The sequence below is a fragment of the Magallana gigas genome, chromosome 2, assembly GCF_963853765.1.
Source record: "Magallana gigas chromosome 2, xbMagGiga1.1, whole genome shotgun sequence".
NCBI lineage: Eukaryota > Metazoa > Mollusca > Bivalvia > Ostreida > Ostreidae > Magallana > Magallana gigas.
This window is the reverse complement of record NC_088854.1, coordinates 50,170,553-50,180,986: the sequence shown is the minus strand read 5'-3', so window position 1 is coordinate 50,180,986 and position 10,434 is coordinate 50,170,553. Positions and strand designations below refer to the sequence as shown.

Below are 10,434 nucleotides of genomic sequence, written 5' to 3'. Positions count from 1 at the left end.
GAGTTTGCAAAGATGTTAAAATGGCTGTAAGAATTAACCTATTTTTGTCATCCAATTTTCTTATTTCATTAGTTTAAAATAGTAACAATTGGTGACCAAATGTAACCAAGGGCTACCATTTGTTTTAATTTGACCAAATATCGTTCAAAGTTCTACAGGTAAAATTTGCTACAATTGGTAGCATTCGGTTACCATTGGCTACCATAGTTCACCGATGGCAACCAAATGCTGCCAGCGGTCGTTTCCAAATCCACCAATGGTACAACTCTGAACGCACCTAATAATTACGCGATACAATACGTCATTATTTGCGTAATATCAATTTTATCTGTATTTTAGGAAAACCTACGTAAACAAAGATGGGTCGAAAAGGGAAAGAGTTGACAAACGACCAGAAAATATCTCCAGGACTATTAATGCATACTGGAATAAGGTCATCTTAAGTAATGAATATAATGTTATATTAATGGTGAAGAGTTGGATAAAAGTACCTGCCTGATGCATTTGCCACTTTCAAAAAGTAATTTAACTTAAATGATATGCGGTGCATCACATATCACGGTATCGGGGCAATTTGTGTCGTCGACGGAATATCAATGCAGAAAAAGTAAAGTACCGGGAATATTTCCGTGTTGGATGTAAATGTGTTGCCTGTCATAATTACGACATTTCGCTGACGAAATGTCATTGTACATAGGGCTCGCATCAGCCAAGACTTTCGAAGAAATAATCAACTGAAGTCAACGAACTGGCCAGCCAACGGCCTTGGCCTCGATAGAATCGAAAATTGTGGTGGTGTTTAAAAAGAGAACTTCAAAAAAGAGCCGCAAACATTAATAACGTTCATGAAATAGCACTCTGAACATCTGGACAAATATACCCAATGATTACATTCAGAACTTGCAGAAATCCATCGCTAGACGAACTTTAAGAGAAACAAAACAAAATACTAAGGTGAGTGTTTTTATTGCCTTATTTCAATTCCAAGCGGAACCTACATTTCTCTCTTGCGGCGGCCATATTTTTTGGGGTGGGTGGGGGGGGGGGGCGGATGACTGTAACTGCCCCCTTCTCCACACGACTCCAAGATGTCTCCATAAACGTTGTGTTTGTCTCGGAGAGTTTTTGTAAACTCTGTCTGTGTATGGAATTCTGATTGGTCCTGATAATGATCATGCTCCTCTTGCCTACCTGATGACATTTTTGACTGATTCGTTGAACAAATGATCTTGTTTGTCTGGTTGAATCAGTTTCTCATACTCATTTAAATCCTCATCTCTCCTTGGATCGCTGTGCATATTTATTTTCAAATATTGTTCGACTTTCTCTCAGCTGTGAAAGTTATTGACCCTTTTCTGCCATGCCATATCGTTCAAGTTATTATTCCCCTTTGTAAAGAGAATAAAAGTACCTCCTCTTATCTTGGAGGTTTATATGTTCACTTTTAACATTTTCAACGTAAATTATGAAATGATAGCTTTTATTTCGATTCCATTTCAGAAGGCGACCTGAACAGAAAAATAAAACAAACTATTCTCTTATTTACCCGTTATCTCCCGTTGGAAGAAATCGTGACCCAGACTTCATCAAAGTATTTCTTGTGGTTATAATTTGCGCAATTGTTCTAGAGAAGATGGTACAACTGTAAAAAGTGAACGCCATGCAGACATGCATTTGCTATATCTTTAGGTTGATCAGGTTAGCCAATTGAACCATACTTCCCCATGATGGCCATATATAAGACACATGGAGCTGATAACTCAGATTTTTAAACAGGCTTTTTAAAAGAAATTCGCAATTCACAAAAAGGTTAGTTTGATAAATGTTTTTCATAGCGGTTTCTTTATTGTCAAAATCTAGCGTCGATATTTATTGAAATGCAGATTTATATCATCAAACAAATAAGAATATGATTTGGAGCTAGCGGAGTGGGTTTTAACGCATGGATTTATGGCATATTCGTTGAAACTTAGGTCAACAAAATTATCTTTATTTTCAGTTTGATTTTGTCTTTAAAATTCTCTGTCCCAATGGTTTATAACAAAAGACACGGTCCGCATCGCTCACCTGAGCACACTTCGAACAAAACAACTAGAGAAGCTTTGGTTTTTAACCTCTTTCTTTTTGATATCTTTATTTTGATTTCATAAAATAATTACATGTATGTCGTAATACGACCTTTTTAGCACGTGATAAATGTTTTAACATAGAACTATTTCTCATTCGCACCTTTAACAATATACGTGCACCAGCTGATCTCGTTTTGAAAAAGAAGAAAGATTGCAGATTCAGAAACCTTGAAAGTTTTTTTTTTTAATTTAAGTTTTGTTTTGTTTTTAATTTTTAGAAGTGCGTTTTGATTACTAAACTTCCTGGTGACGAACCCACGTCCGACTATATATTTGGGATAAAATGCTATAAAATTCTAAAGACATTATGTATAATCTTTAAAACTCGCTGCTAATTTTTATGCTCATCATGAAAGGAAAATCAATATTTTATGTCTTTAAGAATACCGAGTAATTTTTCTCAGAATCTATATCCTTTTTTTTTATTTGTACATTATCCGGTGCTTAAGCCAATTGTCACGTGAATGCGTAGTACATTATAATTACATATTTTTAATCTTTGTAATTGGTGTCCAATGCGAAAAGTAGCTTCAGTAAAGGGAATCGTGGTGTGATAAAATATGATGAAAACTTGTGGTTATAATTGAAAACAAAAGATTTAACTGATGATGGGATTTAATGTAACCAATGGTAAGTTTTTTTAAGTATCATATAGTGCCACTGATACTACTCAATCAGAATGAATTTGTTCTAAAATCCTTAAACATTTCATTATGATTAAAGTGTTCTCAATTAAGACGTAAATGTCATCAAACATAAAACTGTTTCATTAAAGCTAAAATGAAGAATATTTTCGATAGTTCTAGTAAAAGTTCTTGTTTTTAGGAACATTTTGACTGTTGAAATCAATTTGCCCCTAGATATAAAGTTTTTTATTTTTATTTATTCATTCTGTATTATTTTTTTTATCGGTGACCAAAAAATAAAAATATCCCTTGGTTCATTGTAAGCATAATAAAAAAAAAACCCGAACCTGCATTTCATTTTAATTATGCGAATATAAGATTAATACAAGAACATGCATATTGAGTTCAGAGAGACGTGTGGCTCAGGCGAGTGATGTGGTCCCGGAGCTATATCACATCCCAGGGCTCTATGATAGATATGCTTTGAAACATGAGACAAACGCAGAATAGGTCGTTTTTAATTGATACTTCCATAATATGAAATCTAACTATCATTCTTGTTCAAAATTTAACCCTAAATCCATTTACACACGTTAAATACACAGCTGTGTTTATCAATTATTTTCTGAGAAACCATGACACGTTTCGTGATTTCCTGAGACTTATATTTTTTGCTTGATTAATTTATTATCAGTATAAATAAATTTAGTTGCCTTTTGACAACAATAGAAAACTTTCAAAAATTGTCAAAATTAAAGAAGCTCATGGTCATCATTCATGTACCTTTTACATGTTTTTTTCATACAATTTTATATTTGTTGATCACATGTTTTCCAGAATTCAACAGCCAAAAGTTATCACATAGAACCATGCTTTCATGTTATAAGCAGCAAAAACAACATGTAAAGTAATTATTTATGGAACACAACCTATATTCTCTTAAAATTCAACAAGAGCATAAAGAAAGAGGAGTTCAATCTGCTCATGAACTTCAAACAAAATCTCAATATCTTTATTTCTAAAGATTTCTCAAAATAGAATTTTTTACGCGCAATGCATGTTTCAAAACACACAGAGTGATAGAAAAGGTCAATAAAATAGAATTTTTAATCAAAGTATCCCACGTAGAATCTGCATGATAGTCTCCTGAACATATATACTCCCGTGATATTGTTGTAATCAAGTTTTTTTTTTTTACAGCGGCAATTCTGTGTATATCACAATTAAGAAAAATGAAAAATATATACATGTACTGACATTTTTCTCCAAACAGGCAAAAGAAAGTAAACCGGGACCTTGTCGCATATCCGACTACCCCCTTTTTAAAAAATCTTTTTGACTCTGGCTTCTGTTCTTGATTGTTTTGTATTTCCTTTACTTTTTTTCTGGTTGTCTTTCCGATGAAACATGTAAAGCAATCTAAAGGCTGTAACACACACCAAACAATCTCTGATCTCAACTCGCTAGCCAAAGCAACAACGAAAAGTTCGTAGTCGGTCTATAAAATAAAAACCAGATACGTGAGAGGGTGGTACTACCTTAAGAAAAAACCTAACCAAAAAAAACAAGAACAAATCGAAACATAACCAAAAAAAACAAAACACAAAAAAACAATGAATTGTTGACGACAATTTTCATATTGTGTAAACAAGATCCGTCATTTGGATTCTCTATGGCTGTCTCAAAATAAACTAGTAAAGGTCAGTAAGCATGGCGGATAAATTCAAGATGTGACGTTGACATAAACGAACCAATTTTTCAGTAGATGAACAACTACTATATAATTATGCAATTTGTCTAATACATCACCATTTTCTTTCATTTAAGGAAAGTTATGCAAACAATTATCCCACTTTAATTTTTCTTAATGCTAAAATAGTTCTGAGATTTAATGATCCGCACAACGTTCTTGCAGCATTGTTCATCGTAATTAGTTTGTTTATTATCTGTATACCTTTAAGGACATTACTGTTGTTTTAACATTATTTAACCTTAAGAACCCATAGAGCTTACAAATATAGCTTTTTTAATGTTTATTAATTAAAATATGTTTACTTTGTTCATTGATAATTAGATATTATTCATCAATTCTTAAAAGACTTAAATTTGATTTCTATTTGATTATATTTAGTGGTAATTTCTATGTAAATGATTTTGTTCAACCTATTTGCAAATGTAATTGTAAATTCGAGTAATGACCTATTCTTTAAATATATTTCATGAATATCTGGTTAATTTTCAAACACTTTTATCTTAGGTATGAAAAAACCCCGACAACCCATTTGTACTTCGAGATAGACTGGGCCTCTTCTAATGTCAAACGAATAGATGATATCTTTGTAAACCTATAATATCCGGACTACTCAAGCTTATCATCAGCGGCCCTTCTTAGAGGTAGCAGTAACGGTTACGAAATTATTGTTTTTAGATTGGTTTGGCATCAGTCTGTTTTGGTAATTTCTTTTGAAAATCGGTTAATTGATTGTAGTATACAGTTTTACAATCCTTTTATATGCTTTCACAAGAGGCAACTTTCTCTATTTATTGTCATTAACCTATTTAACAATTTATATATCAAGTACATGTTATTTCACCTTTTCCAAAGAAGATGTGTAGATAAGGCGTTTAAAATGTCTATACACGGTCGGACAAGGTACTGAAAAAATAAAATATCAATAAATCTGATGTTGTTTTAAAAAATCATTTAAAACAATACACATGTAACATATCATTGATTTTAACCTATAAATATGTTCAATACTTGAAATATGTTGACTCAAATAGGAGTATACGTATCAAAACCTGCAAATACTGTCATGTTTTAGAACTTCAGGGAATTTTCCTTTATAGAGTGGGTCTGTCTCCATATTTTTCTCATAGTCTTAATAAGATCTAATGGAAAACAAGCCGATTTTAATCAACAAAAACGTGGAGAGATGACTCACTGTGCATTAAAAATATCATTTTGTATCCCATCAACTGAATGTTTGAAAAATAATACAAGTCTGAAAATTCGTGGCCAAAGTAACACATAGTTTTTAAACAGCCCATTTTGTTGTGTCTGAAATGGCTCAGTGGTTAGATTACCTGATATAAGCTAACCTTATATATCTAGGATTTTTATGTTATGGGTTCGATACCACCAAATTTTCAGGCAATATTTGTTTTTCTTATCTTTTGCTAAACATATTAAAAACTTAATATAGTTAGAAATTATGCTTTTGCAAACTTGTATTATAATATATTTGAATAGAATTAAATGGGAAAAAATAAATTCAAAATTGTATTTGACAACTAAACCGAATGGGCATTTGCGCCATCTTATTCCCCCATCTTCTTTGGTATCACCTATTTGAATCTGTGATAGTAATTCTTCAATCGGTATGTGATCCAAGTAGTGATATCAATATATGATATCACTTATTCGAAGATGTGATATCACATATAATTTTGAATTGTTGATACCGGGTAACACCTTTCCGACTAGTTGATATCACTCAATTGAATTTCTTACTACATAAAGTTATTTCATGTTGTTTGATTAATTCGAAAATGTAATATTACTTATTAAAGTAAATACTACCCATTCGCTTATGTTACACCTTCAATCCAAATTGAATAAATACAAGCAATATTACCAAATCGAAGAAGTAATTTCACTTATTCGAAAAAGGGATATCGCCTATCTGAGGTGATATCTCAAAATCTTACTGGATTTGTAATACATGTGTCACCCTTTTGAACGGTGAAAGATCTGTTCCATTAAAATTAATGATATCCATCACTTATTCGATAAGATGAAATCACAAAATCTTACTGAATATGGATAGGTGGTATAACCTTTTTGAATAGATGATGCCAAATCAAAAGATGAACAGGTAATATCGCTTATTTGAGTCGGTGATATCAGTTAACGAAAAGGTGATGCCACTTATTGAAATAGGTTATACAACTTTATATCTATAAATATCAAAACGCCTTCTCGTAGTTTTACTTCCACCGGGACTGATTGCTGTGAGGTGTAAATGCTGACCATTGCCTGGCCTCAAGACCGACACTTCATGGGCGATCTCTGCAGTTCCAGTAGGGTACTCGTCGTGAAGCACGAGGTCCAAACCGAAAGACCAACAACCTTTTATATCATAGGTCGGTCTCTGGATGTTTTGTCGAAAACCCAAGCCTAACAGCATCAGGTTATACTAAAAGGATTTGTCTACCCTGACGAGTAGCCAATTTTTTGGGCTATAAGTTTGAATACAAACTTTTCGCAATTTAATCTTTGTTTATGGATTTGAAGAGGTGTAACGCAAAACAAAGTTAGCCCCTGAGATAGCTGTGTTGCAACCACTATTGAAATAAAACCACTATTGAAATAAATTATTTCAATAGTGGTTGGAAATGTATTTCATTAGAAAAATCACCTTGCAACCACTATTGAAATAAATTATTTCAATAGTGGTTGGTGACGTATTTCATTAGAAAAATAACTTTGCAACCGCTATTGAAAAACAACTACTATTGAAGTAATGATTTCAATAGAAGTTGAGGAGTATTTCATTATAAGAACTACTTTACAGACATCATTAAAGTTCAACTACTATTAAATTTATTTTTTCAATCGCAGATTGAAATGAATTTCGTTTTAAATATAACTATGTAATCACTTTTGTAACACATTTTGAAAGAAAGAAGTTGTATATTATATTTGCAAACTATTTTGAAATGCAAGAAATCTGACGAATAATTTAAAATACAAAATTATGTTACAATTTTCACTGCTGTGCAGAAATAAATAACCAATTCCCGCAAATAAACATACATTATTTCAATAGTGGTTAGGTATGCATTTCATTACAACCACTATTGAAATACTTTATTTCAATGGTGGTTAGGTATGCATTTCATTACAACCACAGTTGAAATACTTTATTTCAATAGTGGTTAAGGATGCAGTTCATTACAACCATCTTTTTTGATTAGCAATTTGAACAGATGGCTTTTCTTCTTATTCGCACTACAGGTTTCAACTTTAAAAAAAACACACCCTTTCTGCCTTCCGTAGATCTTTATAAAAATTGCATTAAGCTGCCACCATATCAACTGTTATGACCGAAAGAGGATGTAATATTGAGTTCGGCATTTTCTTTCGCGTTCTTGCACGGTAGTGAAGAGTTAGGCATTTTATACAAGATGTTGGAAATAGCAATATGCATATTTTCTTCCTGGTAACGAAGAGGTGCTTGTAGTGTCTCTCTATTATTACATGTTTTGAATTAACAACTGCTACAGCATGACAAAAAAAATTAATGAGGACACTTTAAAAGAAACCAAATAAAAAGAAAAGGAAATATAAAATTACATGTATTAAGAATTTATGAATTTATTATGGACATGTAACATATCATGGATCGATATTACTGGAAGTATTCAGTGCATATATATTGCATGCATGAAATATAGTATGCCAACAGAAATCAAACCCAAAGCTTTTCGGCCCCCTTGTATATCTATGCAGATATATATAAAGTATACATAAGATATAAAAAGCAACTTAAAAATGTTCACTGAGATATGAACAAATCCTGTTTTAGCGTCACGAAAAAAACTTTAGTTATCCATCGTTTCTAATCCATTTCATTTCTATAATTTCGATCTTACTTTGATTTTTGCCCAAAATAACACAACGAATTAAAAATTTCATCACCTAAGATTTTTTAACAACTTTTGCAATTTTGTATGACAACCACTTGTTTGAAAAATACCCATATTTTGAGCGACCTGTGAGTAAATAAAAGATAGGAGTTAATTTAGTTTATTGCTTTTAAAACACGCTGTCTAAATTTCTACTGAAAGAGATTTATCTTTAAAACAATTACTTAAAATTAAACCAAAATGTAACCTTCACATATATGTTTAGCAGTTTACACATATTTAGTGTTCTTCAATGCAGTTTCAAGAGAATGATTTGAATATTTTAGGGAAATATGTATATTGGATTTGGACGCTGCATCAATTTAGAATATTATAACATAGTTAGGCATTTTATTTTTATTGTCTGTAAAGTTAGGCAATTCTGATCATATCATCTGTCTTTCTTCCGTCTATATACGGGTTATAAAAAGGGAACCAAAGATTACAGGGAGGTTTAGCCTTGCAAAAAATAAAGATCGGGCTCGATTTGAAGGTTCGGCAAAATTTACCCGTATAATTTACTTCTCTGTTTCCGCATGTACGTTAAAAAACTTATCTAAAAAAAAATCCACCAAAAAACCCTTAACAAAAACAGGAAGCAATCTTCAAATGTCGAGATCGGGCTCTGCGTTGCAACTTTATGAATATCACAACTTTATCAAGATACTGCGAAGCAGTTAGGCAAAAAGTATTATTTATGTTTTAAGTTAGGCAATTCTAAACACACACGGAAGTAAATGTCCAATACAGCATTGGACATTTACTTCCGTGTTGGAAATCCTCGCTCTTAATTTCAGGAAGATATACATTACACTCTCTCAATCACTTTAAGGATGTAATTAGTTATTACAACATTGAAATAATAAGTGTTAATAAAATATCATTGTCAGTGTTAATTTTTTTTTTTTATATTCTTGTGTATTGGTGGGTGGGTGGGTGGGGGAGGTATTTAAATTGACCTTAAAAATTAAATGACACGGCGTGAGACAATGAACTGAACTGAACTGACAATCTGAGTTAGAATTAAATCCACTATTTTTAATTTACTAATTAAAATCAAATTTAAGAAATATATTTTAGCATGATCAACTTTCCATCCCTATTTTTTGTGTAGTTAGCACAAAGAAAGCGATAAAAAGCATAAAATGTTTTCTTTGTGTCAGAATTTATCTCATTTCATTTTACGACTTATAAAATAGTGAAAAAATTTGAAAGTTCTGTCATTAAACGTTTTTCCCCATGTTTTAAAACATTCTCATTCTGAATTCTCATCTAACCGGTGTATTCTGTTTTGCCTTGTGAAACATGGTGTATCTTTATAAAATTTTACACGATACAAATATATATGCTCTCTCTCTCTCTCTCTCTCTCTCTCTCTCTCTCAGATTTATTAGGAATTTTAAAAACAGTTCGGCAAAATATTACTTTTTATTTTTTAAGTTAGTCAATTCACGCTGTATCCTCTGCTCTTCAAAAACTTCCCGGAAGGCTAAAAACGGTTATATAAAAAGTCCTTAAATCATTCTCTGTATTACTCAGCATGATGGGCGTCTTAATTCAGATCAGATAATACATTGTACAAGTATATGCATGAATATTTTTAATCTCCAATTAATGAATTGATCAAAATGCTGACAATATGTAAGGAAGTATGCAATATACTATAAAAGTCCTTTGTACCTAATGAATGGTGCATTTTATGTCCCAAAATGGTAATAAGAATGTCTTGTTCATATAAGTTTATTTATATATTTATATTTTATTTGTTTTAAAGTTTATGTATAACTCAATATATTTAGGAACAGATAATGAGCTAGAATACGGCCGAAAAATGTTCATGGTTGAAAATTGTGTTATTTTTTATTTCTATCTAAAATTTATATTATTTCGAATTTTGACAAAAGTTCATGCGCGGATCCAGTGGTTTTTATTATTTTTTTTATAGGGGGGATGGGGTCCGAGTCAAGAAACAACAGAAGTCAGTCTCC

At 31.8% G+C, this 10,434-nt stretch overlaps 1 long non-coding RNA gene across 1 annotated transcript; it reads left to right on the top strand.

The window, feature by feature from the left end:
* Nucleotides 1-387: 387 nt before the first annotated feature.
* On the top strand, nt 388-8,031 carry LOC105321962 (uncharacterized). The gene is made up of 3 exons (XR_010711278.1): nt 388-954; nt 1,501-1,809; nt 5,013-8,031. It is a non-coding gene; the product is annotated as an uncharacterized lncRNA (long non-coding RNA).
* The last annotated feature ends 2,403 nt before the right edge of the window (nt 8,032-10,434 follow it).